Here is a 10,528-nt window from a genome sequence, read left to right as displayed (position 1 = left end):
AGGTTAATTATGAAAGAGTAGGCACGCCATCTTCCCCTCGTGACGAGTCCTTAAGTCCCTTTAGGGCTGTATGGAGTTCTGCGAGAGTAAAGGGGCTATCCATATTATCTGATGCAGATGTTAGTTGCAACATTAAAAAGCTATCCTTGTCTGGGACAAAGGGGGATGCAAGCTTAGCAGCAAAATCATTAAGCCATATGGAGGGATTATTGGCATTTGGATTTTCTGAGTTGAGGGAACGACGAAATTTCTTAAGATTTGTCCAAACTGTTTGAGGTGGAGACCGAGGACTGAGGGATTCACAGAAGTTGGTCCAAGCCTGCTTTTTCTTTTTTGAAAACAGTCTTTTAATTTTGGCATCAATACGCTGATATTTGATGAAATTTTGTGGAGTCATAGAGACTGTGTATGACTCTTCGGCTTCAGATCTCTGTTGGACCATGACCTTACATTCCTCATCCCACCAAGGAGGGGAAAGCAAAGTCTTTTTATTATTATTTTTTATAGGAAAATGGGCATCAGCAGAGGACTTGATCGCATTAAGAAAAAGTTCGTAGCAGGCAACGACATTCTCATCATTCACAAAATCAGGGAGAAAGTCTAACATGGCATCAACCGAGTTAGCGAATGCTAACCAATTAGCGTTGTTGAGTCTATATTTTAAGAGTGGGCATGATTTGATGAGTGTGAAGGATCTGTTATTAAGTGAAAGAAGGATAGGGAAATGGTCACTTCCAAATGATGATGGGAGGATATTCCAAGAGATTTGTGAGGATAGGGAGGGAGATGATAGGGTTAGATCAACAGCGGAACGAGGATTCTGATTTGGGTAAACTCTACGAGTCGGCGAGCCATCGTTAAGAATGCATAAATTTACATCCTCAGCAATGTCCACCAACAAGGGAGGAAATCCATCACAGTAATAGGAGCCCCATAATGTATGGTGGGAGTTAAAATCTCCCATAACAAGAATGAGGCATGAAAGGGAAGAGGAAATGGAGAGTAATTCAGGAGCAAGAGAAGGATTAGAATGAGGAATGTAAAGGGATAAAAAAGAAATATTGAAGGCCTTTATAGCCACGGCATTGATATGCTGGCTAAAAGGAGGAAGAGGAATTTGGGAAAAGGGGACAGAGTGCCTGATCAGGATGGCACAACCTGCATACCCGTCATTTCTGTCATCCCTAAAACAGGAAAAACCCGGAATCCGAAAACGGGAACCGGGGATCAACCATGTCTCAGAGAGGGCAACAATGACAGGTTTATGAGAATTAATAAGATAGAGGAGGTCAGGTTTCTTATGACGGACACTCTTACAGTTCCATTGAAGGAATCTGATTGGGGCCATTTTTAAATATATGAAAGATTTGAGTTAAATCATTGGCAACGTTGGACGGTAGAGGAATTTCATTACATGTACTTAGGATGCTTAGGAGAGTTTTAATTAATAATTCTAGTAAGTTGGGATTGTTATTAGGAGGGGAGGGGTTACCAACATTCAGAGCACAACCATTTGGAGACGAGGAGGAGCAATTACCAACTATGGCTTGGTGGGCATGTTTATCATACCCCTTTCCTAGAGGAACTCTAGGGGGAGGAGAACGAAAGACGGTCTGTTTATATGATCTATTAGGAGGAGCGGTGGATTTAGATTGAAGGCTAGAGGAATAACTAGGGCTTGGCGGAGTGTGCACAGGGGAGAACATCTCTTTTGCAATCTCAGCGTAGGATCTGCGGACGTTTGGGAAGCGAGAGGCTGCCTCCATGTAAGAGATGTTATCTTGGGACATAACAATTTTTATTAATTGCTGCCGTGAGTACTCTGGACAATCTTTATCAGTGGCAAAGTGTTTACCCGAACAGTGAAGGCATGTAGAGTTTTCCTTATTAACCTCACACAAGTCACCTGTATGAGATTGTGAGCATTTAAAACATCTGGGTGTGGATCTACACTGTGTCTTGATGTGGCCGTAACGACAACAACAGTTCAAGCAAATGATGGTAGGAAGATTGTAGGTTTCAACCGGGTATGATAGGAATAAATTTTATTAGGCAGGATTTGGCCCTTAAAAGTTATAACTACAGACTGAGTTGGGATCCAGGTCACAACTCCTTCATTGACATTTTTTCTATTCAATCGTCTCAGTTTCATAATTTCACCACAACCATGAGGAAGCTCGACAGACTCCAGAAGGTCCTCCATAGACCAATCAACCGGTACACCCTTCACAAGACCCATTCTGGTAACATTGTAAGTTGGTAATGTTGCTTTGTACTTACAAAGTTCCAAGACAGGGTTATTTAAAAAGTTATTCGCTGATTGAGCTGTAGAGAATTGTTCATCTATTCTGTTCCGGCCAACATTTTTTACCCCATCATTAACAATGGAGCCAATTTTATGTTTATGCAAGAATTGACCGAATTTAATTGCACGAATTGAGTTTCCTGCGGCTGGGTCAGCAACTTCACGTGAGACATGAACTATGAATGGGCCCTTATCGTCATAAGCGTAACTTTTAGGGCCATCAGTAAAGGCGGGGTTGACATATACAGTCTGGATGGAAGGATTTGCGGTAGTGGGATGGGTGACTGTCTTCTTAGAAGAGAAAGGAAGAGGAGGAGAGAAATTAACTTTTTGCACTAAAAAATTATTGAAAGAACAACACAAAATGATTTTAATAACACAGATATCTCACTAACACGTGTGTCAACCAAAGCTAACGCAAGCGAAAAAACAATATAAAATTTTATGTTGATATATTTGTTACGTCTCCTTTTAAGTGTGACATACATAAAATAGAATTAAATGACTTCTTTTTGGATACATCACTAAATGTTTTAATTTACAGTTGGAGTAGGAGTATTAATAGAATTCTATGTGGTAAAATAACTAATTATGATTGCACGGATGAATTAAAAGCTATTGCTCAAATGTATTATAATAAGTTTAAGCAATATAAGTTAAAAAAAAATCAAACTGTTTTATAAAGTCTTGTGTTTTGAATAATCTCCTTAATTAAATCGTTAAGCGTCACAACTGTACCAGTGTGTAAAACCAATTTGTTGTCAAACATATAATTTGTAATATAAAATTGTTTCCGTATCTTCAAAAAAAAAAAAAAATGTTGATATTAAAATAGTTTTATGCAATTCGGTATTATGAAATGGTTAATATAAGTATTATATACATCTACGTACATATCCATAAGGGTAGTACAAAATGTTGTCAAGAGATGGCGCTTTAAACGCAATTAGTTAAAGGGAAACGTCAAATAACAACGTCAAAGTAACTTGTCTCTTACTGGCTCCGTGAAATTTTTAATAAAATAAGTTTAATTTAAGAATATAATACGACAATATTGTAAATTAGTAGTGCTTAAGTGATGTGTGACCGGAAAAATAATTAATCAGAAGAAGGAAACATTAAATTTAGAAAACAATTCGACATCTAAAGTGAACAACTGACAGATCAACCTCAACCAACGATATTTGAAAATTGTTTTTTTTGCTTGCGTTAGTGTTGGTTAACACACGTGTTAAGAGATTTTGAGTGTTTACGTTTAGTTCTGTAGTGTATTTTACTGTTAATAGTACTATTAGTTGATATTTGGGTTAGTGGTGTTACTAACATTTATTCATATTGTGAGTATTTGCTGTATTTTAATATTCTGTAGTTTTTAAGTTTTATAATGGAGGTTGATACTCCTCCCGAACCCCCTGATCCAGGTGGCTCAGTAGATTTAGTTCCCGACAATTGTTCTTCTCCTTCTTTACCTGTTTCTCGTAAACGACAAAGTGATAAGGAATCGATTAATTCCGACTCCAACATAAAAAAAACGGTAATTCATCCCACAACCGCAACTCCTTCCATCCAAACAATCTACACCCATCCTTCCTACTCTGAAGGCCCTAAGAGTTACTTAGACAGTGACAAAGGCCCTTTCATTGTTCATGTGTCCCGGGAAGTCTCTGATCCTGCTTCAGGAACTACTATACGGGCTATCAAATTTGGGCAATTTCTACATACTCACAAAATTAGTGGTATTATTAATGATGGTCTTAAAAATGTAGGACGCAACAAAATATCTGTTGAGTTTTCAACAAGCAAGGCAGCAAACTCCTTTCTAGCAAACCCTGTTATTGAAATGTGTAAATATAAAGCTATTGTACCGACTTTCAATATTACTAGAATGGGTTTGATTAAGGGTATTCCCTTGGACTGGACAATGGATGAATTAGCTACATCACTCGAACTTCCCTCTGGATGTGGTGAAGTTTTAAAAATCAGACGCCTTAACAGGAAAACTTTTACCGATGGTGTTATCACATGGGTCCCAACCCAATCTGTGGTTATCACATTTAGGGGGCAAATGTTTCCCAATAAAGTGTTTTCCTATCATACTTCCCTACCTGTAGAAATGTATAAACTTCCGACGATCCAATGCCTGAACTGCTGCCGTTATGGACACATAAAAACTCAGTGCCGATCACAACCTAGATGTTTTAAGTGCTCCAAATCCCACACAGGTGAGTCTTGTGATGTAAGTAAGGATAACGCCACTTGCTTACATTGCTCAGGTGTTCATTTTACTACGGATAAGGACTGTCCTGAATTTTCACGCCAACAATCCATAAAAATTGTTATGTCCCAAGACAATGTGTCATATATAGAAGCATCCTCAAGGTTCCCTCCTGTTCGTAGATCCTATGCAGAGATTGCAAAAGAGATGTTTACCCCTCCTATATATTCTCCAACTATCCCAAACAAATCTATCCCTTCACCTGTCAGATCCTATCGTAAGACTGTTATAAGTACTCCTCGCCCAAGATCACCGCTTGGAAAAGGATACGATAAACAGGCTCACCAATCCATTGTTAGCAATTGTCCCTCTACTACTCCCAATGGTTGTGCTCTCAACCAAAATACTCCTCTCCCCGTAAATAACAATCCCAACTTCTTGGAAATGTTAACGAAGATACTTCTAAGCATTATTTCAACCTGTAATGATATCCCTTTACCGTCCAACGTTGCTCAAGACTTAGGTCAACTATTCTCAATCCTTAAAAATGGCCCCAATCAGCTTCCTTCAATGGAACTGCAAGAGCGTCCGGCCTAAAAAACACGAACTCCTCTCTCTTATTAATCTCCATAAACCTGTCATTATTGCCATCTCTGAAACTTGGTTGATCCCTGGATCCCGATTCCGGGTACCGGGCTTCTCCTGTTTGAGAGATGACAGGAGTGATGGTTATGCCGGGAGTGCCATTTTTATTCGGCACTCCCTTCCCTTTTCCCAAATCCCTCTATCCCTGTCCAGCCAGCATATTAATGCTGTTGCTGTCAGAGCCCTCAACATCTCTTTTCTCTCCCTGTATATCCCTCATCCTAATCCCGCTTTAATTCCCGAATTATCCGCCATCTTCTCTAATCTCCCTCATCCTATCCTTGTAATGGGGGATTTTAATGCCCACCATACCTCCTGGGGTTAACATTTTTGTGATTCGTTTGCTCTCTTGTTGATGGACATGTTTGATGATGCAAACCTCTGCATCCTCAATAATGGCTTACCAACTCGTAGAGTATACCCCAACCAAAACCCAAAATCCGTTGTTGACCTATCCCTAACCTCTCCTGCCCTTGCTTCTCAATTATCCTGGAATGTCCTATCATCCTCTTTTGGTAGTGACCACTTCCCTATCCTCCTTTCTTTAAATAACCGATCCATCCCATACTCCAACCCAAATCCTTTATTAAAATATAAATTAAAGCATGTTAATTGGTCTGCATATGCTGAATCTGTTGACGACATGATTGACTCCCTCTTTGTGTCGCAAGACTATCGAAATGTAATCCTTTGCTACGACCTTTTCGTTAATGGTATTTTAACTGCAGCTGATCTCCATTTTCCAAAAAAACACATCTCAAAAAATCATTTGCTTTCCACCCCCTGGTGGGATGAGGAATGCAAACGATTAACTGAACAGAGACTAGAGGCTGAAGAAACATACACTATGTGTATGTCTATGGATATTTTTTACAAGTATCAGAGAATCGACGCCAAATTAAAACGACTGATTTCTAAAAAGAAAAAAGTCAGTTGGATTCAATTTTGTGAATCCCTGAGCCCTCGTTCCTCTTCCTCTGCAGTCTGGTCCCAACTTAAAAAATTCCGCCGTTGCCTTAACTCTGACAACCCTACCTCAAATACTCCTTCTGAGTGGCTTAACAATTTTGCTGATAAGCTTGCCCCCCCTTTTGTCCCATATGAGGACAGTTTTCTAATTTCTACGCCAGCATCTACTTTGGATGAAATGGATGCCCCCTTCTCTTTTTCCGAACTTCAATGTACACTAAATGGTTTATCCGATTCGACACCTGGGGAAGATGGCGTTCCTTACTCTTTTATTTCCAAATTGAATGATAAAGCTAAACATTGTTTTTTAAATATTATTAACTCGGTTTTTATCAAAGGAATCATCCCGCAATCTTGGAAGTCACAAATTGTTATTCCCATTCTTAAACCGGGTAAGAACCCTTCCGATTGAAATTCTTATAGACCTATAGCTTTATCATCTACTTTGGCAAAGATCACTGAACATCTCTTGAAGAATCGCCTGGAATGGTTAATGGAAAGCAGAAACATACTTGCTCCCTCTCAATTTGGCTTTCGGAAGGGGTCGAGCACTATTGATAGTCTAAGCATACTTACAACAGACATTCGGATTGCCTTTGCGAAAGGAGAGTACCTTGTGGGAATATTTCTAGACATATCTTCTGCATATGATAATGTCCTTCTGCCGTTGCTCAGGCAGAAAATGCAACAGCTGAGTATTCCACCGAGGATAGTTCATTTCATATGTAATCTGTTAACTTGCAGATCAATAACGGTAAGACACCAACATCTCTCACTTCCGCCCAGATTCGTCTGGAAAGGTCTTCCTCAAGGCTCTGTACTCAATCCTCTGCTTTATAGCATATACACTCATGACCTCGATTTGTCTGTTAACAACTTTTGTAACATCCTCCAGTATGCTGATGACATAGTTTTATATCATAGATCAAGTTCCGTTGAAAATTTATCATTTCGATTAAACTCTGCTTTGCATTACCTATCCCAATGGCTCTGTGACCATGGCTTGTCGCTGTCGATAGCCTGTCGATAGTGATTTTTACGAAAAAAAAGACGTATTCCTGCCTTTGATCTGTTTTATGAGGGTTAATGCATTAACTTTGTAGACAAAACAAAATTTCTTGGTATAATTCTTGATTACAAACTGAACGGAATTTCTCACTCCGATTACATAGCCAAGAAATGTGAAAAATCTATTAATGCCCTTAGAGCAGTGTCTGGAGTCTGGTGGGGAGCTCACCCTTATACATTGAAATTGATCTATAACGCAATAGTTCGTAGTCATTTGGACTATGGACTGTTCGTTCTAGATCCTTTTAATAAATCAGGTTCAGAAAAATTAAATAAAATACAATATAAATGTCTCTCATTATATTGGGTGCGATGAAATCCACCCCTACTAATGCTCTGCAGGTTGAGTGTGTTGACCCTCCTCTACAGATAAGGAGGCAATATCTTTGTGACCGCTTTATCATCAGATTGTTACAGCTACCCTCCCATCCTCTACTGATTAGATTAAACAAACTATCCCACCTTTGTAACCCAGATAATCCGGCATCCCCATTCCTATTAAACAGTTTCCTCAAGTATACCAAACTCCCCCATCCACTTACCACTTTTCCCTCTAATCCTCTTTTTTCCACCTCCTTTAAAGCACTTATTTATAATCCTCCGGTAATAACAAATCTTGGACTCGTAAAAGGTTCCCCTGATGCTAATATCCAATTTCAAACAATTTTTCATCAAAATTGGCCTAATCATCTCCCTATATATACTGATGCCTCTAAGCTCTCGCCGACTGGCTGCGTTGGTGCAGCTTGTTGGATTCCTAAATTTAAAATAGCCCTATTATTTAAATGTCCCCCCGAAACCTCTGTATTCTCCGGTGAGGCCATCGCTTTACTGGAAGCCGTAAAGTATGCCCTGTCACACAATATTCAGCAAACAATTATTTTATATGACTCAATAAGCTCTCTGTTAGCCATTAAAGAGAATCCTTTTCGTAGCAGATCAAGACTTTCAATCGTTTTTAAGATCAGAGAGGCCCTGTTGTCCTGTCATCAACAAGGGCTACAAGCCCTGCTGGTCTGGATTCCTAGCCATTCAGCTATATCTGGTAATGAGATGGCAGACTCATATGCTAAGATTGCTATCCAATCTGGTACATCTGAGCATTTTGCCAACACATCTCAGGATTTGCTTTCTCTTGCCAAAGCTGAAATGATTAAATCCTGGAATTCTTTTTGGGTTTCATCAAAATTGGTCAAGGGTAAATATTATTCGGCGTTACAACCTGAAATTCCGAGGCGACCTTGGTTTTCATCTCACAGGCACGCTGACCGTTGGGTCACCTCCACCATCTGTCGGTTACGCCTCGGCCATTCATGCACACCTACTCATCTAGCAAAAATCAGAGTTCGTGATCACTCGCTTTGTGAATGTGGCCTAGACGAAGGCTCTGCAACCCATATCCTGTTCCTTTGCCCTAAACTTCTTCGTCCCATTTATGACATCCTCCCTCCTAAAGTCCCTCGCCCTATAAATGTTGAATGTTTGTTGACGTTTGTGTTTAGTCCATTTTGTTCAATCTTATGTAAATATGTCAAATTAAATAAAATTAAGTTGTGAATAGTCCAATTTTTCATATTTTGTTACAGATATAGTTTAGAATACTAACAACTATTTTTTTTAATTATCTTATTATTAACTCTTAATGTTTGTGTTGTTCTAGGTTAAGGATTAACAAGGAAATTAATACTACTGTTCTTGACTTTAAAATTCAATTGAGTTTAGTGTCTCAACCGTACCGATCAATCTCATTCGTGTCTTCTCCATCCTACGTGACATTGGCGAAATAATCTGTGCCCTGTCGGCACAACTAAAAGCCATTAAACTAAGAATTGAATTGAATTGATATTTGAAAATTAAACTTGATCCCGGGGAGTATTGCTTCTATTTTATTTTACTGCTGCTCATATCATAACATTTACTTTATAAATAATAACATTATAACATTAGTAACTGTTAAAACGTACCAATGAATGTAAAAAGTACTGTGGACGCTGTTGTAATTAATTTTATGTTTCACTACTCATAAAGTTTTAACACAAAGTAATATACACATACTCATCAAATTTAATCGGTTATTTAGCCGAGATACGTCTCTCCTCACACACTTGGCTTGATTTTTATCTCTCTTTGCTTGACATAAAGTGGAAGCAAAGCTGAAGACAAATTGATATAATAAGCCACAGTCATACCTGTCAAAACACTAAAATATATAGCAAAACTTATAGTGCAAATACAATAGTTATAATTGTATTCTATAGGACACATACATCATATCAAAATTAATAGCTACAATAGCAACAGTGCTTCTTTTAAAATCTTTGTAAATTGTTGTTACGTTTGACATTTTATGTAACATTTTAACAAACGTTCTAATTTTTCAATCTTTATAACACATAACCTTCATAATTAACCATAAGTCTTTGCTTATATAATCTGATTCAATCTTAAATTTTTATTTAACATTCCTGGTCCCTATTCTTAACTTCTTTTTTTTTTTTTTTAACTTTCTTTTTTATTTTTGATTAAATTGATTCTTCTTATTCTATTTTTTATTCACCCCTTTTGCTATTGTCTGTAACTATTTTCCTCAATAATCATAACCAGACTTATTATTAATTGAGAATATTACTTTCAATTACAGTTAACTATTATGATGCCATCGACAATCCTTACTCGAAGAGCAACATCTAGAGATTTGGAAACAAAGCTAAAACACACCCTTTTAGAATTAAAGGAATCGAAACAACAATGTGAGCAGCTTATGAAGGAAAGAGAAGATAGTGAAGATGAAATACAACTAGTTATAAACAAAAACTCTCAATTGAAAACACAATTAGTAGAATTGGACAGGAAACTTCAAGACAAACTTTATGAAAATCATCGTCTCCAGGAAGAAATTGCCTCATTCAGGGAATGTAGTGTTACTCACGAAAGGGCCCTGTGTCGCATCACTGAGTTGGAACAGAGCTTGTGTGAGGCACAAAAGTCAATATCACACTTTGAAAATGTCAAAAGTTGTATAGACTCCGATGCCACACAGAGTCTTTTCAATGAGCTTTCTAATTATGACTCGCTTGGTATGAACAACATCACCACTATTGACTTAACGGAGGATGTATCACAGTGTGAGAGCAGGATAGTCATGGGAAGTCGAACAAAAATTAAGAAATACATTAAAATTAGCAATATGATCAAAAGAACAAGAAAATTAATACAAAAGTCTAAAATTTCTAAAAATATAATATTGTTAAGAAAAGAAAACATGAGTCTAATTAATGCTCTTAATTCTTGCTCTTTTGAACTTCAAGAATCAAAACATAAATATG

Source organism: Vanessa cardui, chromosome W (assembly GCF_905220365.1).
Source record: "Vanessa cardui chromosome W, ilVanCard2.1, whole genome shotgun sequence".
Classification (NCBI taxonomy): Eukaryota; Metazoa; Arthropoda; class Insecta; order Lepidoptera; family Nymphalidae; genus Vanessa; species Vanessa cardui.
Note: the sequence above shows the minus strand (reverse complement) of the source record.